The sequence below is a fragment of the Pleuronectes platessa genome, chromosome 23 (assembly GCF_947347685.1).
Source record: "Pleuronectes platessa chromosome 23, fPlePla1.1, whole genome shotgun sequence".
In the NCBI taxonomy this organism is placed as follows: domain Eukaryota; kingdom Metazoa; phylum Chordata; class Actinopteri; order Pleuronectiformes; family Pleuronectidae; genus Pleuronectes; species Pleuronectes platessa.
In genome coordinates, this window is record NC_070648.1 from 16,290,546 (window position 1) to 16,300,609 (window position 10,064).

The 10,064-nt window shown below is 40.7% G+C and overlaps 1 long non-coding RNA gene across 2 annotated transcripts; it reads right to left on the reverse strand.

Moving 5' to 3' along the window:
* Nucleotides 1-5,312: 5,312 nt before the first annotated feature.
* On the reverse strand, nt 5,313-9,047 carry LOC128430041 (uncharacterized). Of its 2 annotated transcripts, XR_008333939.1 has the most exons (6): nt 8,814-9,047; nt 8,219-8,401; nt 6,573-6,648; nt 6,382-6,446; nt 5,784-5,931; nt 5,313-5,555 (listed from the first exon to the last, which is right to left on the reverse strand). It is a non-coding gene; the product is annotated as an uncharacterized LOC128430041 (long non-coding RNA). The 2 variants fall into 2 exon arrangements; XR_008333938.1 differs by lacking the exon at nt 6,573-6,648.
* Between the last annotated feature and the right edge of the window lie 1,017 nt (nt 9,048-10,064).

A 10,064-nucleotide genomic window follows, 5' to 3' on the forward strand; every position in this document is an offset into this window, starting at 1 on the left:
TCATATTTTCACTGCCCTTTGTCCTGAAGACATTCTGATCATTTTCCATTGCTAGGAAACATCCTGAATTAATGGGAAATATGTACATTTTACTGATATATCATTTTAGGGCGCCTAGAGGGGAGCAAATGTAAAAAATGTCTCACATTACCCCGCTCTCCCCTACGATCGTTTTGGAGATGGGAAAGTGGCGACGCAGACATGAGGTGGTCAGTGTTAATTTCGTTGACGAAAACTATGACGAAAAATATTCGTTAACAAACTTTTTTCCATGACTAAGACGAAGGCGTGACGAAAACGGTTCTTTGAAAATAAAAACTATGACTAAATCTATTTTAACTTTCGTTAACAAGACGAGACAAAAATGTTGGTGGTTGAGTCAAAATCATTTTTTTAAACATCATCGTATCCGGGTGTCATGAAGTATCAGGAGCGGGCGAGTGAGTGTGTGTGTCTTTGTGTGTGTGTATGTGTGTGCCCCAGATAGCGCACAGGTCCCGAGGCTCCGCCCCCCGCCCCGCTCACTCGCTCAGAGACACAAGATCACAGCTCGTTCACGTGAAGCAGTATAGTATAACTTTATATTAAACTTTATTAGCTTTGTTATCAAATATGTTTTGCGGCTCCAGACAAATTTTATTTGGGGGAATTGGGGACAAAATTACTCTTTTTAAAGTAAAGGTTGCCGACCCCTGCTATAGACCTATGCTGGTAGGGATATCTAATGGACAACCTAAGTACTGCAAGCAAGACTATTATGCAGTTTTAGACACAACACAGGGTCCCTGGGCCTGAGAAGGGAAGAAAAGGAGTTTAAAGTGGCTACTAAATGTGACTAAGATGGATTAAAATGTAATTCGTTTTCGTCGACTAAAACTAGACTAAAACTAAGAAGGATAAAAATGACTAAATGTGACTAAAACTAATATGCATTTTCGTAAAAAGACTAAGACTAAATCAAAAATAGCTCCACGTATCCACGTACGAACGTCTCCAGGTGGATTGGGATCTATTAAGCGAACATTGCGTTCAGGTATGCGTGCGCATGGTTTTATAAATCTGAATTTTCTTTTGCGTACGCCATTTCCGGCTTTTGTGAGTACGTACACTTTTAGTAAGAATCCTACGCACTGTTTTATAAATGAGACCCCAGGGCATTAAGGAGAACGTCTGTGGAGTACTGTGTTAAGGTTGGGCTTAATCTGGAGGTGTTTTGTAAAGGGAAAAAGGCAGTCCATGACACATTATTTATATGGCTGGAGAAGTAAAGAGTACTGTACATGATAACACCAGGGGAGTGAGTGGATATTCAATTTTTTTAAGTGAGGATTTGGAACCAATGAGGACCAGCACAGTTTTAGGTGGTTGTTTGTCATCCATGTCTGTAGGTCCTTTAGACAAGCAGTGAGGGTACTTTGGGGAAGAGTAGAGGTGGGCGTAGTGAACACATAAAGCTGTGTATAATCAGCGTAGGAAGGAAAATCAATGCCATAATGCATAGAAAATTAGGAAGATGTGCTTTAACTAGAGTTGGAGGGATTGGATCCAGGTGGTAGTTGCGTGAAGATACCAGCTTTCTGCATTTTTGGACAACTGTTTCTCCCCCCTCTAATATCTAAACACTGTCTTACTGTTTTCCTCTATTTCCTGTCATCATTGCTTCAACAAATACTATAAACTGCAATGACTACTTGTGGAACCGGAAGTGTGAATCTCTTTATGGAAATGACTTTCTCAAATTCCATTTAAAAATATTATGATTACTGCACCTGGTTGTATGCTTCCACAAGTGCCATCTCCGGTTAAATATATATATAACAGCAGCCTCAGGCCCCAACCTCAGCCAAAGGCCCCAACAGCCATATCATTAGCAGCCACAGACCACAACCAAAACCACATGCCCCAACAGCAGCAGCAGCAGCCACCAGAGGCCCCAGAAGCAGCAGCAGCCACAGACCCCCAAACTAGCAACAACAGCCACAGGCCCCAATTGTAGCAGCACAAGTTACCACAGGCATCGAAAGAAACCACAGGCCCAAAAAGCACTAGTTCCTACAGCCACGGGCAACAACATGCCCCAACAGCAGCTGTAGCCACTGGCAACAACAGGCCCCAACAGTAAAAAGTTGTTTCAAGTTTTCTAATGTACCTGACAAAAAACTCAGAACTGTTTTTGTTGTGTTAACAATGGAATATTAAATCATCATCATGAAATGTGAAATAAGTATCGATATCCACCATGCCAAGCATGTAATTATTGGTTATCGATATTGGCTGGAAAAATCCATATTGTGCATCCCTAGTATTAACCTTTAAGTTATTTACGCTCTGACACTAAACCGAGAGAAGAAGAAGAATGTTTCTAACTTGTTTTCACTTCTCAGGTTCAAATCACAATGATGTTGTACTGCTTTTCCATGTGAAATCAGCTTTACACATTTAGCAGCTAATGGTCTTTGAAGACTTTGATGTATACTGTTTCCACACTTTTGAAAACTCGTATACACTGTATCGTTAGCAGTGTTTGTCTCCGCCATCTTTGAAATGTTGCATTAAATCAGACCAGACTAATCAATCACAAAATTAATTGCCAACTTGTAGATCTCAGCAATCTTGTTGTACTCATAATCCAAAATCACCATCTAAATACACCATTACAATACACACTGAGCCCTGAGGACTGTGGGGAAGAAGTAATTTATTGATAAGACATTAATGTGCAACCCAGTCTCATCAGAAAACGTTCAATGGCAACGTTGGTCCACTTGGAACTACGTTCCTGAGGTCTTTGGGTTAAACTTTGGGTTAAATCCGCTACTTCGATGTTTCCCATCGCGGCTCGCAGCAGGCTGCTCCGACGCGCTAACATCCGACGTGCTAATATCCGACATGCTAACATTCGAAATGCTGACATCCGACGCGCTAACATACGTGCTAACTAGCTCTGGCTCTGATTCATCATCGAGCCGCGGCTCGGTCGGCTCGCTGGCGATGCTCTCCGCTTGGCCGTGGGGGAAAGAGCGGCCTCATCGTCCCCTCAGTGCTCCCCCGACTCCGGAAAAAGAAAGAGTCCAAGGTTTTTTGACCCTTTCTCCGTGAAAGTTGTTGCGTGGTAGAGACAGGTCGTGTTTTGGAGGTTCAGGTGATGGAAAATACACCTGACCTCTTACCTTATGGGTTCACATACTGACCATAAGATGTCGCCATTACGGTTTCAACCGTATCACCAGATGCGGTTAAAAGCGCAATGCCGTCTTTGGTATCATGTTTCTGGTGCATAACATTTTTTTTTTTTTTTTTTAATAAATAAACAAGCGACGCTTAGCCTGGCGGGGGGGGAGAAAAGCCTGGCGGCCCGCCAGGCCTATAAAGCACTGGGGGAAACCCTGGTGTATGTATACATACACACATACGCACAATTGAGACGTTTTTGTCTTTTATCATATATTCTCAGGCAGTACTGATGCATTGACTGAGAGCGGACGTGAGGGCCTACTCTGCGTGCTCAGAGTTCAAGCCCAGCAGGCTGCAGCGGGCCTGACATATTCTGGAACAGCAGCACAGTCTTTAGATGACTCCTCTGAAGATGAAAACATGGCGAGGTACTTCTCCACTGATGAAGAACTGTGAGGGCTGTGATTAGCTACACTCTCTTGCTACAAGGCTACTCTTGCTACTCCCTGGTAGCCTTAATAAGGCATTAGCTTAATGTTGGGTAGCTGTTAGCTTCAGCATTTTTAGTTTTTAGCGGCCTGTCTGACGTTTATGTTTAAAACAAAAAAATCAGAGGGAACCATCTTCATAATTTAACACTATGGTTTGTTTGTGTGTCCTTCAGTTCTTCTCAAGAGAAGCAGTACAGGTGTGCCTCAGCTTCACGGTCCCTCCTGCAGCCTCCGCTCCTGATGCTAACCTCATGTCTCCATCACACCAAGCAGCAGACCTGGATTGATAGACCTTTCTCCAGAGCTGCCCCCTCCCTCTGAAACCCCCCTCTCCAAAACACTATTTGTGGCATTTTTAAAGTCTTATTTGCATGAGAATTGTTGATCATATCATTTCCAGCAGATGCCTTAATGTAATGTTTGTGCACAATAAATGACATTGTTCATAACATAATGGTATTTCCTTGCACTTCTACACCATGATATTGTCAGATAAGATGCTGATTACATTAAAGCAGTGAATGCTCTGCTTTAAGCAACATAAACACACAATGATCCAATGGATCTGAAGTAGAATGGGCACATTACATTCTGTAGAGAATGCCTCAGTTATGGAAGTCAGAAAATAACTTTCTTTATCTGAGGTTCCAGTCATTTATAGTCACAGCAAAGCACACAGGTCTGGTTGTCTAGGGACACCCATATCATATTGTTTAAGATGATGTACTACAATGAATGAGGCAGGGGTTGTCTTATCAGAAATCAACTATATCGTCACATTAGGTTTCTCTTGAGCTCATTGAAATTACCTTCACATTCCACTCACTGTCACCTGAACCATACTGTTGTTTCTGTATCTACAGTGAGTTTTAGGAAAACATGTATAAAGCAATGTATAAACAATAATACATCTTATTTATATAGAGCTTTTCAAGAAGTGCAAGTACTTAACTGAGGGACAGCTCATACAAACAATATATATGTCTTAAATCCATGTGATGGGACAGCCTCACACTTGGATGTAAACCAATTTTCAAACACATTTGCTTATACTGGAGATCTTTTAAATGAATGTCCCAGAAATGATTTCTGATAGATAACCCCTGCCTCATTCATTGTAGTATTAATGTGTTTGAATAAGTCAGGCTGCTGATTACCAGCTACTGATTTGAGTCAAACATCTATTGCTATCCTCTGTGTTCATTTATTTAATGCTAAGAATGTTTCTCATAAGACCTTATCAGATGCATTGTGAAACATCTGGGTCACCTAAATTTAGTGTAAACAAGAGTGAACTCTTGACTAATGACGGTATGTATTTTGCACTGATACACAAACTTGATGTTCCACATCTTAAACAATATGATATGGGTGTCCCTAGACAACCAGACCTGTGTGCTTTGCTGTGACTATAAATGACAAAGATAAAGAAAGTTATTTTCTGACTTCAATTACTGAGGCATTCTCTACAGAATGTAATGTGCCCATTCTACTTCAGATCCATTGGATCATTGTGTGTTTATGTTGCTTAAAGCAGAGCATTCACTGCTTTAATGTAGTCAGCATCTTATCTGACAATATCATGGTGTAGAAGTGCAAGGAAATACCATTATGTTATGAACAATGTCATTTATTGTGCACAAACATTACATTAAGGCATCTGCTGGAAATGATATGATCAACAATTCTCATGCAAATAAGACTTTAAAAACGCCACAAATAGTGTTTTGGAGAGGGGGGTTTCAGAGGGAGGGGGCAGCTCTGGAGAAAGGTCTGTCAATCCAGGTCTGCTACTTGGTGTGATGGAGACATGAGGTTAGCATCAGGAGCGGAGGCTGCAGGAGGGACCGTGGAGCTGAGGCACACCTGTACTGCTTCTCTTGAGAAGAACTGAAGGACACACAAACAAACCATAGTGTTAAATTATGAAGATGGTTCCCTCTGATTTTTTTGTTTTAAACATAAACGTCAGACAGGCCGCTAAAAACTAAAAATGCTGAAGCTAACAGCTACCCAACATTAAGCTAATGCCTTATTAAGGCTACCAGGGAGTAGCAAGAGTAGCCTTGTAGCAAGAGAGTGTAGCTAATCACAGCCCTCACAGTTCTTCATCAGTACCTCGCCATGTTTTCATCTTCAGAGGAGTCATCCAAAGACTGTGCTGCTGTTCCGGAATATGTCAGGCCTGCTGCAGCCTGCTGGGCTTGAACTCTGAGCACGCAGAGTAGGCCCTCACATCCCGTCTCAGTAAATGCATCAGTCCTTCCTGAGAATATATGATAAAAAACAAAACGTCTCAATAGTGCGTTTGTACAGGGCTTTCTTTTCTACAGAAATATTTTTCCTGAGTTGATGTCTCTGCTTATGCCATCTAGAATGTGAAACCAAATATATTTTGGCATAACTGTATGTTTTCGGATTGTCTAACTGTGTATTTGTGTTAAAGTCAAAAGGTCAAGGCCACACTGACCTCATCTTATGGCTTCAGTTGTCAAGAGATACAGTGTCATTTATACGAGAGAAAATATGTAGAAATATGTAGACGGACACTGCACTGGTTAGCGGAGTCATACAACGCAGTGCGGTAATTCTAGTGTCGTTTTTTTTTAATAAATGGGTTATCTTTTTTTACAATCTACAAAAAGTTATCTATACATTTGGTCACAGAATGTTACACAAATAAATTGGCATTAAAGTTGGCATCTTGCTGTCTCACCAGTCTGACAATGCTCCTGAAGCGTCCATCAAGGGCATTCTGCAGGTAATTTGGATTGTTTGTTTCTTGTGAAGAGGAGAATAACATGAATTCATACCAATATCAGTTTACAATCAAACCTTTTTGTGTTAACCTTGTGTAAACAGAGTCAAAGGACATTGTACAACAATGACACACATTTTCCACAGTACCTGTCGTTCACTACTGAACTTCTGACACCCATTACTGGACTGTGTCTTCCTGTAGAGTGGTGATGTTCTCAACGTTCTTTTCACAGTGTGTCAAAACAAAATTAGAGTTACAAATGTTAATGCCCCACAACCCATTACAGATATGGTTAGTATTTGCACACCACATCGGATCAAAACAAAACTGCAGTCTGTGAAACAAGCAGTTTTGGTAGATATAAGGGAAATGCTCATATTTCTACATGGTACATATTCAGTCCCTTAAGCAAAATAACAATGATGGCAGGCCGCAACCTTGATGCCTTCGTCTACTTTGCTTACAGACTAGTTTGCGGAGTCTCGTGCTGCCGCCCACTGACCGATACATCATCGCTCTTTTCTGAAACTAATGAAGGCAAATTCACACATGTAGACAGAAATAATCAGTATAAATTAAAAGGTGTAAAGATTGCTAACATTATGTTTGATGGGGGTCATCATTATACATAACAGAGGAAAACTTTGCAAATATATTCCTTAAATTTTAGAGCTGTGAAAAATAACGCGTTAACGCGTTATGATTAAATTACCGGATTAATTCGTTTTTTTTTTTAACGCATTTAACGCATGCGCAGAAGGACCTTCCAATTCTGCCGCCTCTGCACTAGTCGCCGCTCTAATGCAGACGGCAGCTGCCATTCAAACAAACAAACAACATGGATAATTCTGATGAACCTGAGGACCTTCTGGACGGGAAGATCGTGTTCCAAAAAAACAAAGATCGAACATTCAGTAAAACCAAGGTGATATGCACACTCTGCGAGAAGACGTTATCGTTTCACCGTAGCAATACCCGTCTAACCACCGCAACACGAAGCATGTGTTGGTCGGCGAGGGGCGTTCAAGTGGAATGCGCCAAACCAGACTCAATCGCAGGACACATTGTGCAAAAGAAGTGGTCAGCTACAAGGAGCCGCAGTAGCTATGTAAATAAACAATCGATGAAGAAGAAAGAAGGCGTCTCTCAGGTCGTCTTCGACAAAAAGCATTACTCCGCCTAGTGTTCTGGCGCGGAATTGCTTTGTAAGACGCGCAACGGTTGGGGAAGCATGAATGACAACGAGTCTTGCTCCACAGCGGCGTGAAAAGCCGCAGTTGCAGAAGCATGTTTCAGGCTTAAGAAGCTCAAATAATTTCTGTTTGATTTAAAAAAAAAAAAAAAAAGTTTTATTCAACCACACAATGGCTAAGGAGCCCGAATTCTGTTTAGGATGAATATTATATTAATGTTCCATACGGAAAAGCAATGATAACTGCTGAAGAACTGCTGAGTTGCAGCACAAAAGAAAAGTTAAATGTCATAAATCTTTTTTTCACAAAAATATTCCGAGAAAATCGGTAATGTGATTAATCATGATTAATCCATAGAAACCTGTGATTAATTTGATTAAAAATTTTAATCATTTCACAGCCCTATTAAATTTACTTGCCGTCCTGTGGAAAAAGTTGTTTTCCCAGTTAAACAATCACAGCAGGGAAGCATGATTGATCAAAATTCTTTCAGTGTGATATTAACTTGTATGTCAGCAAGCGTACTTTGGGGATTTAATAAAAATGTATATTTGGCACATTATATAAAATGGTGTTTCTGGTATGTAACTTAAAAGTACCTCTTTAATGGTAGGATCATTTCTCTCCCTCATCTTCCTCGTGGTACGTGGATGATGGTAGTGGGCTCAACCCGGCTTCAATTTCTCTCCAGGCTGCCCTTCCTGCTCTTCATCAAGCAAAACAAAGTGTACGGTCCAAGTTATTGACGTTAATGAAACTCCTGTAGCTTCACTTTGATCCTCCTTGATTAAAAAACAGAACATAGCAATTGTTTTATAAAATTAATCGCAACTCCATAACATGGAAACATTATTGTCATAGTGCATACTATATATTAAACGAAATTGACCTGATATTGTGGAGTAATGGTAGAGAAATACACTCCTTATTAATCTAAAGCATTCATAAATCAAATTCATGTTTATATTTATATTGTAGCGTCCCTGAATGATGAGCTAAGCGTCTTGAACTGGTTTCAACAACCATGTATTCACCTCCCAGGTAGCACAGGCTAATGTGGGCTGTAGCATGTGGCTATCAATGGCGAATTAGCTGAAGAATAGCATCCATTGTGTGTATCAACGGACTCCGCATCCGCTGTCTCAGCACTCAGACTGTAAACCTAGCGATCTTTAAAAACAATAAACTACTCACCTAACAGAAGGAAGATGACATTGTTTGTCTTCCAAGCGCTCGGTGGTTATTACGCAGCCCCGAGTTAAAGGACCGGATGTTTACTAAAAGCCACACGTCAGTTCCGCTCGCCCAGTCCGTCCGTGGCGCAGTCGGTCCCCCTCCGGGATGAACGGTCTCGCAGGATCCTTAGCATTAGAGGTGTAATCTAGCCTCAAATATTAATATTATAACGTGAATAACATTCACGATCACTGAACGACGCCACGCAGGGACGGTGATTTTAACAGCACGCTGTGGCCTGGTCTTCCGCATGGCAGCGTCATAGCAACCCTCATAGCAACGATAAAAAACATTCGTGATAACTATTAAAATATTTATCATAAGCACGAACTGGCTGAAGACTGTGGAAGCAAAGAGCACATTTCTCGCTATAAATGGTGTCAGAATGTATTTTTATGCCCAAACTAAGTTAAAAAATTATATTTTTATCTGAAAAAACAGGGAATCTCCGCCATGTTTTCCTCTCCGCAGACGGGAGCTTGAGAGTCACGTGACGTGAGAACACGCCAATGCAAAACAATGGGAGGACTAAATGTTAACATCTCACAATCTGAGAGGCCAGATTGTGAGATGGTAACGTCGTTCCAAGTGGACCAACGTTGCCATTGAACGTTTTCTGATGAGACTGGGTTGGTGATTCAGCTTCTGCCCTGATAAAGTTAACTAATTTAGTTACAACATCAGTAACATGATTCATTTTGGCACTGACTTACACAACACCTCCTGATGTATAATACACAGGGTTCATACACATTTTTAACCCATGGATTTCCATGACTTTTCCATGACTTTCAATATCTTTAAACCAACTTTCCATGATCAAACATTTTGTGAGATCTCAGTGTATACATGCAAAAGAGACTAAATTTAGTATTTAAGCTAACAATGAGAATTTCAAAGCATACAGTAAACCTTGAATTACACAAATGAGTGAGACAATAGTTTGATTGACGTCTGTTGTAACATATGGCATGTACTTTTCCATTTGTAGCCAAGCATGGTTAAATCTACACTTCCCTGGCGTAGTGCATTATCTCACCTGCTTCCCCACCGAACATTTCAATTAGTATGAGATAGTATGCCTACTTATATTTTGAGCGTATTTCTTTTAAAAGCATTTGAATTAATTAAAACTCAGCGTAAATGAACGACATGAAAACATGAATATAACAAATCTCCATGACTTTTTTCAAGCACTTTTCCAGGACT